The 17,057-nt window shown below is 37.6% G+C and overlaps 1 long non-coding RNA gene across 4 annotated transcripts in view; it reads right to left on the bottom strand.

Moving 5' to 3' along the window:
• Window positions 1-17,057, bottom strand: part of LOC111095698 — a 66,153-nt gene that overhangs the window by 32,857 nt on the left and 16,239 nt on the right. The window lies entirely within an intron of this gene.

Here is a 17,057-nt window from a genome sequence, read left to right as displayed (position 1 = left end):
GCCCTTAAGATACAATATCCATATTATATTTGATTTACTCCCAAAATTAAATTTAGAACAGATTGGTTTTTAAGAAAACATTTACAAACTGACCATTGATATTTGCTTAGTCTCCTGGGCTGGGTGGGGGAAAAGAAGAAAGATAAAGGAAAGGGAGAACAAGGACAAATCAGGGGTTATTGATTGGAAGGCCAGTTAAGATCCCAGAAATCAGTGGACTTTGAAGGGGATGTGGATGTTTATTTTGTTTTACCTTACTTTCTTCATTCAGCTGATATCTCTACTTCCCATTTAAGAACTCTTCCTTTCCCCATTATTCATCCTTTCAATTGAGAGGATTCGATTGGCATTCCAATCTCAGGCCAGTTGGCACATTCTATTTTCTTGGCCTCACTGCGTAATTCAGGCTTAGCCACTTGACTCAAATCAAGCCAATTAGATATAGGTCTAGGACTTTCTGGGAACTGTTGGAAATAGGAGTTCTTTTCTCACTAGAATATCTTAGGATTTAGGACTAATTTAGATCTGGTGGCAACCATTTTGTCAGGACAAAAGGAAAGACTAAATAGAAATAGAGCTAGCAGAAGGTAAAAGCAAAACCTAAGAGTGCAGTATTCTGAACTGAATTATTCAAGCCCCTGGATCCTCATCACCTGAAGTCTGTGCCACCTTGAATTTCTATGTTAAATGAGGCAACAGATTTCTGCTTTTGCATAAGCAAGCTTGAGTTGTATATCTGTCACTTGAAAACCAAAAAATTTTGACTAATACAGGGAATCATCACAGTTTTACAGATCCATGAACTTAAAATTGAGATCTTTAGAAATGATTGGATGCAAGGAATTGGCTCTCATTGACCAAATATGAAAGAGACTGATATAAAGGAGACAGAATACTAATTGAATAGTTCTTTGCAAGAGTCTCAAATACATACCCCTTCTACCTGGGGCACTCATCTCTCAGAATTAGGTTACCTGAAAAGCCAAATCAGCAAACAGAAAAGAAGTTGCCTCAAAAAAGGTTGTTCCAACTAGGGAATCAGAACCAAGAAAGGGGGCTAATTTGAACCTATTTTATCTGGATCAAGATGAAGTCTTATAATCCACATTGCTGCCAAAAACAACATATGGCTTTGAATTTACAAGGTTCAGGACTTTTTTTCTCTGGGCAGCACTAGAAAATCCTCAGAAGTTCTTTTTATGCTTCAGACTGTCTACCCCTCTTCTGTTGACATACCTAATCAATTGAGTGACTCTCTCCTCAAACAATTAATTAGAATCCATTTACTAAATTGCAATCACATTCTCTTTCTGCTTTCACAAGTCTATGTCCTGAACACTTTGGCTGCCATTACAGCTGCTTTCACACTTTCCAGACACACCTTTGCAGGAAATTTCTTGGTTTACACTCACAGCCACTGATGTTGATTTTTAGTTGTTTGGCTCACAGAGGGCAATGCAGGGAAGGGCACCTCACTATCACCCCAAGTATGACCTGCAAGGGAAAAGCTAACTAGGACTTGAGAGGTTGCAGTACATTTGAGTTGAAGTACCTGAGGCTTGATTTTTAAAAACTAATGTAAAATTCATACTACTGAAATGCATAGATGCTAAGCATATAATTCAATGCATTTTGACAAATCTGTACACCCATATGGCCAACACCCATGTCATGATATGAACCATTTCCATAACCTCAGGAAGTTCACAGGGTCTCATTTTCATATGCAGAATTTCACAGACTCTAGACAATGTTAGTTGTACTCTCAGTATCCATTGATTGAGAAAATACATACTAACATAAAAATGTTACTAAGTCAGTTATATTTTTGCATAATTATTTAATACATTTGTATGGAAATATTTGAATAATATAAGAGCTGCTCACATATATTTGAGATATTAGTTATGTGATATTGTAGACTGAATATTTGTGTCTCCCAAAACTCTTGTGTTGAAATTCCTGACCCTGATTATCATGGTCTTAGGAGATGAGGCCTTTGCAGGTAATTAGGTAAGAGGATATTACCATCATGAATGAAATTAGGGCGCTTATAGAGGGGGCCCTTGAGAGCTTTCTTTGCTCTCTGCCATGTGAGAATACTGCAAGAAATCAATAGACTGCAGCAGAAGAGGGCTCTAGCCAGAAGCTGATTGTACTGGCACCCTTATCTCAGACTTCCTGCCTCCAGAACACTGGAGAAATTAATTTCTATTGTTCATAAGCCACCCAGTCTGTGGTACTTTGTTATAGAAGCCTGAATTGACTGAGATATTTGGTGAACAGATACTTAGTGTCCGTGAAGATTCAGATGCCTTTAGAAATAACATTCCAACCACCTCCCCAGGGGTCTGCATCTCACAGATTAGCAAGGCTTCTGATTTGGCTATTTCAAATGTATGGTTATGAGTATTTGGTTGAAAATTGAAAGATACAAAGGAATATTAGGAAGACTCCTATGTCATCCTGCCCACTGGTATTTCACAGTGGGATAAAAGTCAAGAGCATGAATGCTAAGATCTATCTCTGCTACTCAATTATGTAAACATAGGCAAGAAATTATTTTTTTTTACATCTCAATCCTTTTCTTCTGTTAATTTGAAATGATGACTTTCCTTATAGAGTTTTTATGAGGATCAAATGAGATAATGTGTGGAAATCAGAAAACTCAGATTTTCATTCTTCTATTGCTACTCATTAATGAATGTGGTATTTGAAGGGGTATATTTTACTGAAGCATTCCATACATGGTTCTTTTGCCTGGCAAGTCACATGCTAACTGTTAGCACAGTGCAAAAGTTTTCTTCTGTTTAAGAAAGGCTAATGCAGTTTAATTCTAATCAAACAAACAAACGCCACCACCACCGCCCAAAGCAAAACAAAACAAAAGAAAAACAAAACAAAAAAGCCATTTCAGTTTGATCACATTAGACTTTCAGAAAATCAGAGAAATAATCTTAGATTCATATTATAATCTTGGAACTAGACTCTATATTCCATGCAGTTAAATCTGAACTTTACAAATGAGGTGGGGCAGGGGGAGGCCAAAAACATAGATGATTTATTCAAGACAACACAAATAATTGTGTCAGGATGAGGAATGAAATTCCATTCTTGTCACTTCAGACAAGAATGGAAGAGTGACATTCTTGTCGCTTCACTTTTTCACTGCTACTTGTTAATAAATAAACTATTTCAAGGGATAATTTTTACTAACTCATTTTTCACTGTATCACTAAACACACAAAAAACTTCTCAGAACTCTCTTTGGTATGTGGAATCATATCCCTAGCTAAGAAAATAGATGTGTGTAAAATTGCCTTTCTGAATTTCTGCTCTCCTAGTAGTATATTTTAATTGCCCATGAGACTAAAACATTGGTTCTCCCAGCATCTCTATAATTTGCTTGCAGGATAGAGTTTGTCCAGGGTTGGTTGGGCAGCTAACAGCCTTAAAAGGGCATTCTAACTTCATGAGCTCTGCCATCACCATTCTCCACCTGTGACTGAGCCCTTTAGAATCATAGCTGTGCTCCACCTCTGATGTCCGGGGATTTAGTAAGCACCTAATACACCATGAAGTCCACAGGGGAAATATTAAACTGAATGATTTCAAAGTAACCAGAGATGAATAGCAGTTGAAGCAACATGCCCAGTTAAGTTTTGAAATACACCTTCAATGGAACCCTAGGGAACAAGAAATTTGGCTCTCTCTGTCTTCAAATCCACAATAGTAAAAATGAAAGGGGCAGAAACAGTAGACAACTTTCTATTTCCAATATTTGATTCATCTCTGGGCCCACATGTGAAGAGCAGCCAGCAAAGCTGGTAATTAAGCTGAGATGGAAATGAATAATGCTGCCAAGTTGGCCCCATTGTCATTTGATACTCCATGATACTTGTCAAAAGACCGTTGGAAAGTTCTGATGGCTCCTAGGTGAGGCAAATATACTTTATATTAACCCCAGGAAGCCAAACATTGTTGCCAGTGACTTGGAAGAGATTAGGTTGGACAAGCTCTACTACTAGTAGTACAATTGATAGCTGCAATCTCAATGTCATTCATAGTCATTCTATTTGGAAATGCTTTAGATGATCAATAATAAAACTTACCAGACCCATTTGACAGTATATTTTACCCATGCACTCAATATGGTTGAAAATTGTATCTATTAAAGCTTACATATTAAAAATTTAATTAAGCCCTTGTTAAAAGACTAAACTCTCACTCACATACCATATAAGTAAATTCCACCTAATAAAAATAGCTTCCATTTGTTGAGCACCTGTTGTCAGACAATAAAAACTATTGTTATGTGTAGCTCAATATTCACAAGAACTCTGCAAGGTTGATATTATTGATAGCATAAAATTGAGGAAACTGAGGCTCAGAAAAGCTAAGAAAAATTGTGCACAATTATTAAGCTATGAAGTAGTAAAGGACAGATCCTAGGTGTGGCTGATCCCAAACACTACCTTCTTTCATGTGCAATAGGATTTAGGTACATTGACCTAAACCAGTTACGTATCTATCAAAGGTTACCTCAAGTCCCATCCTTTCCATAACACCTTCTTTGAGTGTTGCCTTCTAATTCCTAGTAACGTGATAGATCTCAGAGTCAGACAGATCTGGTTTGAGCACCCTACCTCTACCATTTATTGACCATTTGGGTTCATTGATACATTTAATCTCTCCAAGCTTTATTTCCTTGTTGTTAAATGGGGATGATAGCCTGACATTATGGTACACATTTTTCAGAGAAAAAAAAAGATGCCTGAGAAGCATAGTTTCTGGCACATGCCAGTGACTAATGTTTATTGAGGATTTTTCTGTGCCAGACACTTATGATTTTATTAAATTCTCTTAAACACCCTGTGGTGTAGCTACTAACACAATCCCCACTTTGTAGATGGGGCATGAGGCTTTATAATGTTTGATGATTGAACCAATGTCACACCATGAGTAAGGGGCAGAACCAGCAAGCAGTCTGACTCCAGAAACCACACTCCTTGCCACTTTAGGGAGATTTTCAGACACATGCAAAAGACATGAGGTCAATTTAGTGGTTTGCCCAGCATTTTTTAATGAAGTAGATGAGAAAGCATAAAATAGATTAGAATCAAAATATGAGTATGCTCCACAATAAAGGTAAGTATTCTGTGAAAAATCTTTTTTAACTTTGTGTACATGAGTACTGGGCTTTGCAACATTTCTAACTGTGAATTATGAAAAAAATTTACATACACTGCATTGTACTCTAAGTAATAGGTTCTCAATAATGGATCATTCTCTTCCCTTTCCAAGTAATATGTTATATTGTTTTATCTGTAAAGGCAAAGATAATGTATTGTTGAATTTTCTAATGTTTTTAATTCTACCTGGTCACATGGACTTTGATAGCTACTTATTGAGTCATTCTAATATTCAGTGATATTGACTTTAACCTGAGTTATTTCATTAATTTTTTAATTCATTTGTTTAACAAATATTTATTAAGTTCTTACTATGTTCCAGGTATTATACTAGGGAAGGGGATTCAATAATGAACAAAACATAGTTCCTATACTCAAAGAGCTACAACCCAGTGGGGAAACCAGATATCAAACATACAATTATAATCAAAGCAGTAAATTCTCCATCAGCATATGTAAGGGATTCTGTAGTATCTTATAACCTGTAGTATGTAGGATAAAAGTAAAAAGACACTACAATCAAATGAACCCCAAAAAAGTTGAATTATTTCAGGGATAGCATAGAAAATTTCATGGTAAAAACACACACACACACATTTAAACTTGGACCTGAAGGTTAAGCAAGAGATAGCCCGGAGAAGAAGAGACTGGGATGGGTAGGATAATAGGTAGAAGGAAAGAACATATAAAGACTGAGAAGTGAGAGAAAGAAAAATGAGTTCAAGGTACTGAAAATCCATCATGGTTAGAATATAGAGTGTGAGAGAGCCATGAAAGAGGTGATGCTGGAGAAGGAAGCAGAGTGTCTTAGGTGCCAGCTATTATCAGGCCATCAGTAAGGAAAGAAGTCACTGCCACGTCTGCAACCTGCTGCAAAAGTGCTCACTGAATTCAAATATACCTTAATACATGCCTACCCCGGCTCCCAAGATTTAGCCTTCATTTATTCTTGGTATCTTGCTCCTAAATGGCCTCAAACCAGCAACATAGGATGCCTTGATCTGTTCCCCATTCATCCTTAACTCTAGGGGTCCTTCAGAATCCATGAGACAGTGAGAGAACATGGAATTTCATCCTTCCCCCTGCCTGTACTCTACAGCTGTTAGGAGCATGGTCTCTGGATTGAGATAAGTCTTATACTGGGTTTCTTGATCATTCTAGCTAAGTTTTTTCACTTATAAAAGGAGGAGACTAATGGTTCCTGTCTCACAGGATTGTTCTAAAGACCAAATAAGGTAATACATGTAAAATGCTTGGCACATAGTAAGGGCTCCATACACCCAAAATGCTACTTTTAAAAACTTACTGGAAGCTCCTGCATATACTTGGAAGAAGAGGGATTTAATTTTGCTATAAAGACTTTAATTTCAGACTTTTAAAAAACTTATGCAAAGATCAACGAAGAACAATTATCTTATATGGCTGTGTATTAAGCAACACAAGGAGACACAAAAATCAAGGATGAGCCATGTGCAATTAATAAAGGAAGCCATAACTAACTAACTAACTAACTAAATAAATAAATAAATAAAATAAAGGAAGCCAGTTTAATCTTCATCAATGGATTGCAATGTTGTGATTCCTCCTTTTCCCTTTTATGCAAATCTCCCACTTGCTTCTTTTTATAAGATGTTGGAATGATGTATGATGGTTTCTCAAATACTAGTGAGACTGAAGTAATTTCCTACATAATGTACCACAAACAGATTTAGAAGTGTTGGTTTTAGATGCTATGATGCATATTCAAATTTCCCATGCAATGGATTAGATAGTAGCATGACTAAGTTGAAGGACCAGTGAGCTAAAATACCTCTTGTATGTTTCATATTCTGGAATATTAATAAAGTAGAAAATCAAAATGACAGCAATTTAGGGCTTCTCATGTCCCCTTATTATAGGCTCATTTCTGTGGGTGAAATTTCAGACAAAGAAAAGAGTGATAATGGAAAAGAACACAGCAGGGGAAACAAGAATGACAAAAGGAACAAAAATGAATAGAAGCAAAATCAAAGGGTCAGCATCAAAATACTCCATCTCCACAAAACAATGCTTATTATAGGCTCCTCTCTTAGCACAATCCCCAGCTGAGCTATTGGGCTGTTATATCAAAAACTGGCAATCTTTGCTGAAATGCATCATTCACTGTTTATTGCCAGTTGGAAAGAAAGTTACAGTTTACAGTTTAGAACATTCTAGCTTGATGTGACTTTCCCTTGCCATCTTAGAGTGAGTTTCCCAGAACTACAGAATCTCTGCTTCTCACCACCATTTTTGGACCTGCTCAGTGTGGCTGAGAATGCCTTGTCCATAGAAGTCAGCTGGTGAGCTGGAGAAAAAGTTCTGCTCCACACTGAGGGGCCATAATGGAGCAAGACTGGGGCAGCCCAGAAGTGGCAAAGTGGAGTCCACTTGGAGCTGAAATGTAGAAAGAAGAAAAACAAAGAGGATGATAAATTCCATCTGACGCTAAAGGAAAACCTTGTGTTAATCAGGTTTCTTTATAATGCCAGTGACAATACCCAAACTCAAACATGTAAGCAACAAGGAAACTTGATTGACTCACATAATTCAAAAGTCAAAATCAGGAACACTTAGAGCAGATGTCCAAATGATTGCTTTGGACTCTCTCCATGTGCTGGCTAGCTTTCCCACATTGCTGTACTTGTGGGCAGTGTCCCCCCTGTGACAGCAAAGACAACCATAAGCAGCTGACGTCTAAAACTTCTTACTAAAACTGACTTCAGTTTCAAAACCTCATCCAGAGGCGTTCACCTCCTCAGTAATTCCAACAGTTTTGTGACCAGGCCTGGGCCATATGCCAGCAATGGATATGGACGATACTTTAAAGGGAAACAGATTCTGTTACCACAAGCAGAAGAGATGAAACTGGGGCAGGTAAAAACCAACAAAACAACTTAACTGCTATGCCCTTTGAATGATCTGATTATCAACTAGAAGCAGACATTTCATGATCAGAGATAGTCCTTCATTCTCTCATTTGCACATTGACTCATAATCTATTATTTTTCCTTAGGAAAACGTCAAAGACACCATGATACATTATAATGTACCTGAGTGCTGTGCCGTTTTGAAGCTCAGAATACCAGTAAAATGAAAAGTTCTTCCTGTGAGTTCACTGACATGGGGTACTTTAACACCCATGCTAAATCAAGCAGCAGGCTTCCATAGCTCTGAAGTAAAGCAAGGATGTGTCAGCCAATTTCCTGACAGGAATTGATAGCTTCGAGTAGGGACCTCCTGCTCTTTTTCCTTGTAAAAGCGCCTTCATATTTCTGACCTCTTTCACATTTCTTCCCATCTTGCTGACCAGATGGGAACCATTATTTAGAATAGTGGTTGGCCGACTAGAATAGGAACCATTATTCAGAATAATAAACCATTATTTAGATTAGTGATTCCCAACTGTTTTAAAAATGAGAACTCCTTTTACACATAAGAGTGCATACATGTCAGATAGTGGTTGAATGTCTTGTCTATATTCATATATTGACTAATAAAATACATAATAGCAAATAAATTTAGTAAAATTAACATTAGTGAAACAAACTATATCATATTAATTGTAATAGCACTTATTTACATGTGAAAAAAGTGCATGTATGTGTAAGGGTACTATTTATTTAGTATGTATAGGGATGCAGAGGTCTCTTGAAATAATTTCATAGACCTGTTCTATAATAGGCTCAAAGTATTGGTGACAGATGACTTAGATAGATTCTTTTTGTAGTTCTGATGTTTGTTTTAACTCAAAAGGCTGGGACACCTGGGTGGCTTAGCAGTGGAGTGGCTGCCTTCGGCTCAAGGAGTGATCCCAGAGTCCCCAGATCAAGTCCCACATTGGGCTCCCTGCATGGAGCCTGCTTCCCCCTCTGCCTATGTCTCTGCCTTCCCCGCCCCCTCACGCATGTGCACAACAACCATAAATAATAAATGAATAAATAAATAAAATTTATAAAGAATAAATAAATAAAATCCCATGAATAAATAAAATCTTAAAAAAAAAAAAAAACTCAAAAGGCCAATATCTCAGAATGCTGCATTCAGCTTCTCCCATTCCTTTGTTTCTGTTTCCTTTAAACAACTAGCTCAAACTCCAGTTTCAAGAGAAAGAGAACTAACCAGCAGCCAAGGGAGTTGACATGAGACTCATTGCCAAGATGGTGGATGAACACAGACTCAACACACTGAAAATAAAAGTGACTGACTCTAAGACACATACTCCAGGTTGAAGGCATCCATTAGAATAGAAAAATGGGAAGTGTTGGTTTAAGGCCTTTCTTTCAAAGAATGATGATAAATCTCATCAGAGGCATAACCCTTCGCTTTCAATCAGGATACAAAACTAGCAAAGAAACATGTTTACCAAAAGGGAAATTTGTTTAAAAAGTACAGATTTAATATGAAGATAATTTTTGAGGGTGTATATTCAACATTGTAGCTGACAACTGCATTTGGATTTCATTACACACACTCTATGTACCACTCATCACTGTCATGCTCTGATGAGCTCCTAATCTTCCTCCTAAATCCTTTCTCCCACCTCATAGAAGAGGCACAGTGGTGATGAGTGAAGTACTCAGAGGGAAGGTACTCAAGCCTATAACCCTGGACCACAGAATTTCCTCTGAACTTTGGGAGAAAAACTGAAAATAGGAAAAAAATAAGAGAAATTTAATTTTGAATTGGGTCTCAAAATCACACACACTTATGGTTGAGAAGTCCCAGTACTAATTTGCAGACAAATATCTAACATTTGGTAATCAGTCTGTTAATATAAATATGGGTCAAAAATAATATTCAACTGAAAAATTGTATAAAGAAGAAAAACAATTTAAAAATGGAATTAAACTGCATTTCTCATATATAAATAGGTGTCACGGTATTTAAATTATTTCTTTGTTCTCATATAACCTCAGCCATTGGGGGCCATTGATGCCTAAAGTTTTGATGGTTTGGAAGAAAACAAATCAAGCCAAGAAATCCTAGTTCTGCCATTAACCAGTGGTATAACCTGCAGCAAGTCACTCAACTTGTGTAAACTATAGTTTCCTTATTTTTATGGTAATACTATAAATGTGTAAAATAATATTAGTTATTATGACATATTTAATGTAAAATAATTGGCAAAATGAGTGGAACATACTATTAATAAATGTTGGTTTTTATTATAGATTGTGATAGAGAAAGATATCTTACCTATAGCCTTAGCAATAATCTGATACTCCTATTCCCACACCAACTAATAAAAGAACTTAGTATTTTTCTGCTCAGATTCTTCTGTTCCCCTTCCCTTATGCTTTAAGAGAATTTTGCCAAACTAGTTCCTAACCCTTTTTTGTAATAATAGGCAGAACCACATAAACAAAACAAAAGGCAGAAATAAAAACAGCCAGAGAGACTGAGTAGATCTACACACGGAGGTGTGGTAGGAGATGAAGGCCACATGTTATATGAGAATAGCCTTTTGGGGTCTGCTAGAGCAGCTTTGGTGCCTGAGGAACTGAGACAGAGGCAAAGGAAGCTTTGAAAAAGTTTTTTACTATGGATTATAAATTGAATCTGCTCTAATGATCTTTAAGAAATGAAAGCAGATGAGCTTTCAGTTGTAATTACTTTGATTTCTGGACTGTGCTTTTTAATGGAGCATTATGTAGAGAGTGGATGATGTGGGCCCCCAGTGTACAGTTAGTTCATGCAGCCACATTTCCTGAATTATCAAGTGGCTCTTCTTTAACAGTGCTGTGACGGGTTTGCCATAACGTGGTGGCTCCTCCTCCTGGCTTCTGTATGTACTGGGTGAACTACAGCTTAACCTTATAGAAGCAAGCATTTATTCTCCCACCAAGCTCTTTTCTACTAACAACTCCCCATAAAATAGCCCTGGCTTCAGCAAAGGAACATGCAATAGTCAATAGTGCAGTTGTAGACACGCAATCATTATTGCCCCTACCCCAGGTCCCAAACTCAGCTCTAGTCAGATGGAGGAAAGTGACTACAGAAGGCAGAATAATATGACTTTTCCTCAGACATCAGATTCCTTCCATGACAGTGAAGTAATCGAGTTCAACTCTAGCACCATAGCTTGGGGTTAACTTCCAAAAGATGCAGTTGATATTTCTCTTTGAAAACACACATCAGAGCTCTTTTTTACAGATCTGTTCCGGGTAATTACACTCTTTTGCCAGGGACAGAACATCCACCTGTTAGAGAGCTATTGAACATTGAATTCATATAGTGACTGATATGATACCAGAGCTTACAGGAAGAAGAGATCACTTTCATATATTTCAAATGTACAACTGAACAATCAACACAATTCAAATGTTTCCAGCATTTAAATCACTCCTGCCCTGACTCATCCTTCAAATAGCAGAATTCAAGACTGCTATTATGGTGGCTATTACATCAGCCTCTAAATCACTCTTACATAATCAATTAACCTAACGCATTCAGATATTCAAACACTTTCCACCAATAGCCAATTTCACCATAACCAACACAATTTGTTTTCAATTACCAGCCTCACTAATGGCCTTCTAAAACTAATGCTTAAGGAAGTATTGGAAAGTTTCCTGTGTTGTCTCAGGGCTGTATACATTTTCTACACGGCAGCAAAATGATTTGCTGTTATTACATATTAAGTCATGGGGATTTTATCTTCTCATATAAAATGTGCAAGTCAAACAACCCAAACCACCCTATTCTACACAGGGAACTTCAAGTACTCACTATTTTCCAAACAAATCAGAGAATATATACAGGCTTCTAACACCAAGGACTTTGTGTGTTTATTGTAAACAAGTCAGTGGATAATCATAAAATACTTCTTGGCAGCAGCTAAATCAAGATCAGTGATGGCCAGCCTAAGCCAGTTATAAATTTTATGGAAATTTTTTAAATGAGGCAAAGGAAGGGAGCTTACCAGCATTTTGTTTTTAAGGGTCAATTGAAGAGAGTAGGAGAAAAAGAAGGGAATCTAGGGTACCTGGTATTTGGGAGAGGGACACAGAAAAGAGTGAGTAAAAAGGAAGATAAAAGCGAAACAGAAGCCAAGTAGCTTGAGGCTCATAGAGCTTTTAGCTTAAGGGCAGAAAGTTTCAGTTTGGTTTTGTCCTCAAGGGAAGCCTGCAGGAAGATTTCCTTGCCAATGTGACCTTGGCAAACATGAAGGAGGATCAGAGTTTTGGCACTCTGGTTGAAATATAGGGTAGAAAAGTGGGAGAGAGGTCAGAAATACATTGGACAGAGATAGCAGAGAGCAGAAGAGAAACCGTGCCCCAAAGATAATAACCAGAGCCAGGTCATGATTATTATGACCAATAGTTCTTTGAACAATCCTGACCACTATGGTATCTTCCTTTAGAAACTGGTTTGAAAACCTCTTTGGTAATAGAACTCCTTTGCCAACCAAGTTGGCATTTCCATTAGAGACTATGAAAATTTATTCTGAATAAGTAAGAGCCTGAACAAGCCAAAGTAAAATCAAGCTGTATTGTTCCAAACTAAATTAGACCTCTTATTAATCCAGTTAGAGGTCACTGGCCAAAGGTAAGCCCAAAATGTTTTTTTTATTTTTTTCAGAATGGTAATTTTTTGAAGGAAAAGAAGTGGAGAAGGGGCAAATGCCCTGAGAACCCGGCCTTCATTTGCATCTGCATAGACAAAACCAGATAGATGGTTGGGAGCCTGGAAAAAGACTTACCACAGGTAATAGGGCTGACAAGTGTCTAGGGAGCTATAGCAAGAAATCCTTAAAGCAAGGACACATGCTAAAGCAACCAATCGCAATAAAAATGAATGAAAAAAATAATAAAAAACCAATCTCGACACAGCAAAAATTCTCCTGACATGAAGCATTAGTGTGCAATTAGTTTGACCTTTGATGCAAAATTGAGCTTTGTTCCTCATGACATTACTACTAGCTTTTATGTTGTTCTCACAGTTTGTTTCTCATCCCTGGTTTTTGCCTTTAGTGATGCCTTTAACTTTATCATCTAAGATCTTGCCTTGTCACTTTCATTGTCTTAAAAAAAAGGGGGCGGGGGGTCAGAAAAACCTTGCCCTTTCTAAATTTTTTTAAATCCACAAGCCCATCTCTGTTACCTAAGGGGCCCTTTTTGAATTTCCTATGATAGGCTTATGAGAGAAAACAGAAAACCTCAGAAGGCCCAGAGTTTCGTTTTATGTTTTATTTAATTATAAGATAAAATAATGGAGTTCCGTTTTCTGTTCTAATTAATTATAAAATAAAGTAATGGAGATTGCTTTCCTAAGGACAAGATTCTAATAATATTTAACTGTATAAGTCAAAAAAGAAGAGTGTTCAAAACAGTGAATGTTCAAAAAGGTTGGTTAAAAATGGTGTAATGTACCTACTAAGCTGTCGCTTTTCCAGACCTCTGAAAGAAAGGGAAGAGTTCAGAGCTGTTGGAAAAGTATTTATGTCATAAGTAAAAAGTTGGGAAAAATTCAAAAAGAAATTATATCCTTGTTATTTAGCACCTGAAATTTTTCTATTCAAATGAGAGAGAAAGAGAGAGAGAGAGGAGAGAGAAAATAAATAGCTAAATAAAGAGACAATTCAAGCAATTTATCATAATGAATAGCAATCAACTTCCACAAAGAAAATATCATAAAGATATAATTGGACACAGCAAAATCCTTGATATAAGAATTTTAATTTCAGAGTTTACTTGCTTGAATTCAAATTCCCATGCTTCAACACATCTGATGAAGAATTATAAATTCTTCGCTCTCCTTCAGACCCCAAGCCTGCGATATAGTTTCTGGTTCAGATTTCTTTCTCTCAGTCTATTAGAAAATAATGAAAATCACTACAGTAGGAACTAAAAAGGTGTTAGGTTTGTGTCTTACATCTTGAACTACCTGTTAACAAATACACTCAATTAGAACTTCTGGTAGAAGTTAACTAGATGAACTTAGACTAATTACCAAGCCCCAGGCTAGTATAAGTGCACACACCCTACAGAGTTGCAGAAGGAACTCACACTTAGACGTGCCTGTACTTGATTTAATATTCTGTTGTCACTGGATCCCACAAATTATGCGATTGATTCTGCCTCAACACTCCTTAGCCTCTGATCTTTATCTGAAAATCAGAATTAGAAGATCTCCAGAATCATTTTGGCTCCAGAGTGTGAGGACACAACCACTTTGGGATCACTTTAGGGAGCACACTGCCACAAGGGCTCTGAGGAAGTTTCTCCAGGATTCCATTTCCAGGACATAGCCTCATACCCTAAATTGGCCACTATTCCTAGATGATAGAAACTGCAGGGTTTAATTAATGCATTGGAGGATTATCCTCTTCTTTCTCTTCTCAATAACCAACTTTTCATTACAGCACCACCATCCAATCATATATTGCCACAAGGATGCGAAAAACAAATCACCCCAAAACTGAGAGGCTTGGAACAATATTCACTATTATTGCTCACAAAGCCACAGCTAGCTGGCCACTCTGCTGATCTTTACTAGGCCTCCCTGGGCATTTCTCTGATTACAGAGGAGATATAGAGAAGGAAAGAATTGGAGTCACTTTTGCCATAAATCATGAATCAGAAGCTCTACTTACTTAAATGCTTTGCCTCAACTACGTTTTATTGTATGACCCCAAGCTAATCACTCAAGGTCTCCCTCTATTGCCTCATCTACCAGCCAGATTACCTCAGAAGCCCTTTATGTTCTAACATCTTTGTAGTCTAAGAAACCTCTCTGTTCCCATTTCAACCATGATTTCCAGCCTTACCATCCTCCACTGGACCAAATACCTATCCTTTTATCCTGCAGGGCCTTTAATCACAGATTAATCAAAGTGATCAATTTAACCTACTTTGATCGCTATAGCTTTGTCAGGCCCTTGAAAACATTAGGTCCAAAAACAAGAGTTCATAATTCTCAGGGAAAGAATTTTAAATTCTCTGCCATGACAGAAACCCTCTTGCTACAATGGAAAAGACAACAAATGATGCATCCCCCAGGTCCAATGTCTGTGGCTCTGTGGCTCCTTTGTCTCTTTAGAGCAGAATCCTTTTTTTATTGGAATGCTCTCTGCACCACCCCCACCCTCCCACTAGACTGCATCATGCACTCATGGCCAAAACACTCTGGCACAGCTCACTGCAAGGCTTTGAACAGGGGCAGCGTTCTCTGAAATAAATGAGAGGGACAGTGTGTTCTTGCCGAAGACTGCAAGGTCCTGTCAGCTTTATATTTGCCAATTTACATGGCTTTTAAAAGACATAACCATAAAATTTCACTCCAGAATTAACTCTGGCCAGTCCGATCTTTGCCCAGCCTGGACAAATTTAATTTATCCAACTGACCAGACAGTAGTTTAATTTTTCTTCCTTGTTGGGATGCCCCTTTGCCCCTCATAACTCATGTTATAGCTCTTTCTCTCAGCTCTCTGATAGGACTCTATATAGACACAGATCTTGTTTTATTTTTCTAAAAAAATCCTAAAGCACAGGAACCATTCCTACAAAGATCTGTAATCTGAACATACAGGCCAGGTAAATGCATCAGGGATGGATCAGTGTGCTGCATGCAGCCTGCTAGGCACATGAAATGGCTCCTTTTTTCAGCTGGTTTAGGAAATTTGGTTTGTATCATTGTTTCTTTAAGCTGAAAACTGCTTCTCATGCTGCCAGATATACCCTTGTTTATACATTCATTTGTGTTTCACTGCCTTCAAAATAAACCTGTCTCTTCAAATCAGGAAATTTTGCACTAAGCCAAAACAATGAAGGGTGATGATAGAGGACCAGCTAGTCTATCTTTCACATGCTGACATGCCCATTTCCTCTTCAGTGGTTTTTGTCATTTTGCTGAATATGTCCATGTTGAGATGAGATTGGAGCAGCACAGTGGGTTCTTTGGTCAGCCCTGAAGGTGGCTTTTGAAGGTCACTGATGTTTGGTCATTGGTCACCTTGCATACCCTCAATCAATGCAGTGCTTTCTCTGTGAGGGCTAATGCTTTATTTCTCCATAAATAAGAACATAGAATTTGTTGGGGCACCTGGGTGGCTCAGTGGTTGAGCGTCTGCCTTTGGCTCAGGTGGTGATACCCAGGTCTTGGGATTGAGTCCCGCATCGGGCTCCCCGCAGTAAGCCTGCTTCTCCCTCTGCCTCTGTCTCTGCCTCTCTCTCTCTCTCTGTCTCTCATGAGTAAATAAATAAAATCTTGAAAAAAAAAAAGAATTTGTTGATGTTCTTGGATCAGGGCCTATTAGAATAGACAATAGAGAGAGTAGGGGTTGGGATGGCAGCTTGACCTAGCCTTACATTTACAAAAGACCTCATATTTTCATTTTTTGTCTTTAAATTCAGTTATATTACAATAATGGAGATATAGAACTGAAAGCAGGCATTAATATTATGCCCCACTCTGCTTTTATTGTATTTTAATGTTTATAAAACTATAATTATCTTTAAAACAGCATACATTGTGGTGTAGTTATTATGGTAAATGTTATAATTTTACCAAGGAAATATTTAAGATACACTGCAAACTTCATCACCTTATTTTGATTTGTGTGTACTTTTTAAATAAACCAGGAGACCCAAAAGTTGGAAGTTGTTGGAGTTTCTCTTAACCTCTGAGAAGCCCTGCTTTGGGCAAATCAATTTTGTTGCTTTGTGTATTACTAACTTCTGCTGAAGAAAACCAATGGAGCTGCAGAAGCCAGAGCACCAAAGTTTTAGATATTCGGAGTGGGACTTGGGGGTGTCCACAAATCAGGTAAAATATAATCAACTGCCTAAATCCTAGAAAGTAGTTGACATCGTCATCTATAAATAAGAATAAGACCAAGGACAC

The sequence above is a fragment of the Canis lupus genome, chromosome 4 (genome assembly GCF_011100685.1).
Source record: "Canis lupus familiaris isolate Mischka breed German Shepherd chromosome 4, alternate assembly UU_Cfam_GSD_1.0, whole genome shotgun sequence".
NCBI lineage: Eukaryota > Metazoa > Chordata > Mammalia > Carnivora > Canidae > Canis > Canis lupus.
Note: the sequence above shows the minus strand (reverse complement) of the source record. Positions and strands in the feature narration are given on the sequence as shown.